Genomic DNA, 5,909 nt, shown 5'->3' with positions numbered 1-5,909 from the left:
TTTGTTATTATCATTATTATCATTATAAAATAATTTTATTTTCATTTTCTAACGAGCATTACAAGTTCCCTTTTTGAGTTGAGCAACCAAATGTTGATTGATGTCTGTATAAGATGTGTATAAGAGACAGGTACATACACAGTATATATATATATTTCTTTTTATATTTACTATTTAGATATGGATTACACATAATATATATATATATTAATATTAGAAGTCCTGTATATCACCACCTATATATATATACAATGTGCATGTGTTGTTCCACTTGGCGTTAATAAAGTTTAATGCAATTTACATATTTTCAACTCTTCCTTTCGTCTTGTTTTCTTCACAACTTTCAAACATTCTCTCGGCTACACTTCTATTGATTCGGTGCTATAGGAATATACCGCTTCCAACTCCTCATAGGTCAATTAAATTAAAATTATTAAGACTATTATTTCTAGTTGTGTGATTGATGATGCAAATCCTTCTATTAATGGGCCAATAGTACACTTTTAATTTAATCCCCTATATATTAGGCCAGCAGATTAGAGGCTATTTTGTGGTGGAGGTGGCAATGGAAGTACTACCGGCTAATTATGATATTTTCTGAAAATATAGGTCTTGAGAAGTTCAGAACTCAAAATTTGGGGGAACACCTCCAAATTACGCATTCAAAATGGCCGCCATTTTTCCGCTTTAAATTATAGTTTTAGCTATATAATATAAAAAATAACATTACTTGAATAATCATCATCAACAATTGGTGAAACTTACTCAATATATTCGTTAATTATCGAAAAAGAATCTTGCGTTTAGAAAAACTACAATTTCAATCACCATAGCAACCGTTGCTATGCAAATTTAAATTTCCTATTGTATTCATGAAATTTTAGTATACAGGAAGCCTAAAGTTTATTAAAATCTTTATTTTCATAGGTTTTATGAATATGTTTAACATCTGAATTATCTATTCTTATCATAGAATAGGATTATGTAAAAAAATGCTGAAACTTTGATATAATTGCATAACAACACTCTTTTTATCGTCCATAGCAACGAAGCAAAATCAGCAGAATTGCTGTACATTTGTCATTGACTAAGCAAAAATCATGAGATACAATATTTTTATATAATAAACATCTCTTATTGAACAAAGTTAACACATTGATGTATAAAATACAAGGTCATCACCATAGCAACTGTTGCTATGCGAATTTAAATTTCCTATTTTATTCATGAAATTTAAGTATAAGGGATGCTTAAAGCTTATCGTATTGAAATCATCATTGTCATAGGTTTATGAATATTTTTGTATTTAGGTTATGTATTATGGAAGAGCAATATTTAAAAAAAACCAATCAAAGAAACACCTTTACTGAAGTGCTACGGAACTTTTATAACTCCATAGCAACGAATGGAATTCACATAATTGCTGTTATTATTTATCTCAAGAAAAATATTATTAGATTGGCTTATACAATATTTTTTATACGATAAACAGCTTTTTATAGAAAAGTGAATTTAATGGTGTAATAAAATACAAGGTCATCACCATAGCAGCCGTTGCTATGCAAATTAAAATTTTCTAATTTTTCATAAAATAAGTATATAATGAAGACCTAAATTTTAGTAATAAATAAACTATTATAGGATTTATGAAAAAAGCTTGAAATGAATGAAATTTTATTGTCTTTTCAAATAGTAGTTGGTCTATCAATGCTTTTAATTAAGGTTTTTTTTGTAAATTTCATTAATAAAATATAAAATAATATATAGGCCTAATATAGAAATTTATGCTAAAGGAGAATGTTTATTCACAGTAACCATGCAAAGTCAACAAAATTATCTTCTCTCATAAATCAAGAAAAACATTTAACTTTTATATAATAAGCAGACGGCTAGTGCTCATTTACGTTACAGAAAATGACAAAATATGTAGATATTTTTGAAAAGGTCATAGGCCTATATGTGGTATCAACGGCGGCGGACATTATTATTATTATTATTTGGTGCGTACGTTAGACAACTTGTTTATTTGTTATTATCATTATTATCATTATAAAATAATTTTATTTTCATTTTCTAACGAGCATTACAAGTTCCCTTTTTGAGTTGAGCAACCAAATGTTGATTGATGTCTGTATATGCGCGTCTGTAAAGTTTCCTTGAATCCCACCCTCAAGCATGAAGAATCCCACCCTCACGCCTGCCTTCGTAAATTCAGTACTTAGGCATAAAGGGGAAGGTAGGCACTCTTAATGGAGCGACGCTCTAGTTCTCTTTATGCTAACCACGAAGATGTATAGTAAGTGTAACTGATTGGCTTACAGTAAACCTTCAAACTAGCGAAATACAACCACAATTAAACTCCATCTAATTTAACGAAAACAATAAGATAATTAATTAGGCCATTTTTAAAAATAAAGTTCTCTGACGGTTAATTACAGAATTTACGCTGTAGTTAATGTGTTATAGGTTGTAACAACTGTATTGAGTAAAAAAAATCTTTCGAATAAAAATATCTTTTGCTTGACATTACGAATTTGTGATACAAAATGATAGGCTATTTTAAGTGTTATATTGTCAACACGGGCCCTCAACCTCCTAATTTTTTCAAAATTATAAAAAAAAAAATGGAGAAAACAGACAAAATTGTATTCAACTTTTAATCTGAGAGTGCAATTTCCGGCCATCTGGAGGTGCCATAATCATAATTTTTCTTACCTCAGCCCCAAAAGTTGTGCGGATGAGGTGGGTGGACATTTTATTTGCGCAAAACCCTGCCTGGGTCCCCTCTATTTCAACTTCCACCCGCCACAGTTGGAGTATCATTTCCGGGTTACATAGAGGGGTAAATTTTATCCGTCGGAGGAAAAGTGAAGTTGTAGTCGGGGAACCCATATCAAGGATAAACCTTAGGATAAATAATTCATTGAGATAGTGGAAGCAATCTCGACTTCGACTTTGTTCTGAAATCTGTGACGCATTCAAGGGTGGGGGATAAATTTTTTAATTTTTTTTAAATGGAGATATAAGGAAAATTATATTCAAATTTAAGTTTAAGAGTGAAATTTCCCGCCATCTAGAGGTGACATAATCACAAATTTTCTCACCTCAGCCCAACCATGGTGGGGCTGAGGTAGTATAGATCTTCTATCTGTGAAAGTACCCTCCCTGGACCCTTCTATTTCGAATTCCTGGATCCGCCACTGGAAATTACAACAAATGTCATATTACAGTAGCTTGATGCCTATAAAATGATTTATAAAATTCACCAAACGTAAAATAAAAATTGGTAAAATATCCGTAGACCCCCACCGGGGCTCTAGACGGCCCCCTGCCTAGATGCTCACTTCGCTCGTATATTTGGACCTTGTGAAATGCCCCCCCCCCTTCAAAAACGTTCCGCCGCCGTTGTGTGGTATTAGAATTCGTCCTTATACAAGTGATAAGATAATAATGCCAGTGTGAACATACTGGACGTAGGTTATTTGTAGTACATTATCTTATGAATTTTATCTGGGATATACATCTTGTATGATATATCACATACAAAACCTGTGCATGTTATATGAAATACTGTATGGTAAAATTAATTATTCCCATGTTTTAACCCATCTATGAACAAATTGCTTCCAATAGCTTGTCTATAAAACTATCTACGTAACACCTTTCAATGTAATACAACCCAAATGCTCGTGAAATAACCAGGGTAACCAATTGAAGTTGTGGGCATACGAGGGCATTGGCAAAAATAATGGATTTTGCTGTGGGGGTGGCGGAGAATGGTGTGCTGAATCAATACCAAACACTGACGATAAAATACTCCATGCCTGCTGCTCAGGTGCATCAGAAATGAACAATTTAACAAAGAAACCTCTTTTCTCAGCCCTGACTTCAACAAAGGATTTTTTCTGGTCTCAGCTAGAGCACAATAAAGGTCTGCATCATTGGGACGCTGTTGCACACTGATTTTATTTCTACTAAATATCTCAGCAAGTAGCTGTATGGGCAGTAGGGTGCTGAGCATCCACTATCAGTGTCATCGTGGTTGTTGAACAACTTTTTTGCAACTCTGAATGCCCGGAAATAAATGCTGACAATTTGTAGAGCCGCTAGCCCCTCCCCTCAAAGAAATAAAATGAGCACGGAGATAGATTCCATGTTGGAAATATGGTACCTCAGGATGCCTGGAAATACAAGGTGGCAAACCTGTATAGCCGCCACCCCTCCTCATCCTGTCTATTGGCAGACAATGATTTAAAGTTAGTGGAGACTAGATCTATACCCACCTCTGCCCAATATGTTTTGGGCCAAGGTGAGCAAATTTTGAAACTTAAGGCATCTAAATATAACTAAGTTATTGTTATGAAAATATGTAGTACAATATATACTGTACATCGTCATTTATTAAATTTATCTATATTGAAATATTTGCTCCCAGCGTACACTATGTTCCATATTTTAAGTTTCGTGGCATGAATATATCGCCATAGCAGGCTCAAGGGTGTGTGAATAATGTTCATGAGGTACTCTCCCATATATAATACTAATAGGAAGATTTTTTTAAAGGGCGTCATATTCTTACTGGTATGACTCAAGAAAAAATAGAGATAATAAAGGCCTATGCCCTGTACATGATGCTAAAGAGTGGGCACAGAAAAAAGCATCCAGGTTAAAAATTCTATATCTGGACACAGAATGTGGTAGCATTGACCAAATTACAATTCGTAAGATCATTTTAAATCATGGGAATAGACAAATGTAGGTCTACTGCAAAAATGATATATTGTTCAAAATGCAATTAAGTTGCTTATTCCTCCATGAATAAATAAAGTGCAGGAAACCCTATGTACAAGGAATAACAATGATAGCTATAATTATATCTACACGACGTGCAGTATTGAGAAATATTAACAATATGCAATTAATTAAATAGGCCTAGAACATGTTCTATGAATACACATGATACAGTATGCTATGAATTATCTATGGAAATACAGTAGGCCTCCTATGCCTACACAAATAACGTCGTGTTTACAAATTACAGTAATATTTACGTTAAAATTTTACAGAGCAATTAAAAAAACATTAAACAGGAGAACATTAAAAATTAAATTACTGTATATTATTATAAAATATACAGTATGTTATCAGAATGTATGAAGATATTTTAAGTCAAGAAAGAAAACCATTGAACAATGCTTCATATAAATTAAAAACGGATGGCTTGATGCAAAATGAAAGAAAAATGGGAAGATATGTTGATCAAATTAATTAATAAAATTATATTAATAAATTTCAGATTTTCATTTTAATAATTTACAAAAAAAATAGGATATTTCAATTAGCAACAGTTGCTATGGTGATGACCTTGCTTTCCTACTAAATTGTGTTATCTTAGGATATTTAATAAACATTTTTTCATAAATCCTATACTAATTTATTACTATACTTTAGGTCTTCATTATATAATTATTTTATGGAAAAAAAAAGAAATTAAAATTTGCATAGCAACAGTTGCTATGGTGATGACCTTGTATTTTATACATCAATGTGTTAACTTTGTTCAATAAGAGATGTTTATTATATAAATATATTGCATCTCATGATTTTTGCTTGGTCAATGACAAATGTATGTGCAATTCTGCTGATTTTGCTTCATTGCTATGGACGATAAAAAGAGTGTTGCTATGCAATTATATTAAAGTTTCAGCATTTTTTGACATAATCCTATTCTACGATAATAAGAGATAATTCAGATGTTAAACATATTCATAAAACCTATGAAAATAAAGAATTTAATAAACTTTAATCTTCCTGTATACTTAAATTTCATGAATAAAATAGGAAATTTAAATTTGCATAGCAACGGTTGCTATGGTGATTGAAATTGTAGTTTTTCTTAACGCAAGATT

Source organism: Anneissia japonica, unplaced genomic scaffold (genome assembly GCF_011630105.1).
Source record: "Anneissia japonica isolate Jap-2015-1 unplaced genomic scaffold, ASM1163010v1 scaffold287753_len344599_cov186, whole genome shotgun sequence".
In the NCBI taxonomy this organism is placed as follows: domain Eukaryota; kingdom Metazoa; phylum Echinodermata; class Crinoidea; order Comatulida; family Comatulidae; genus Anneissia; species Anneissia japonica.
This window is presented reverse-complemented; position numbering follows the sequence as displayed.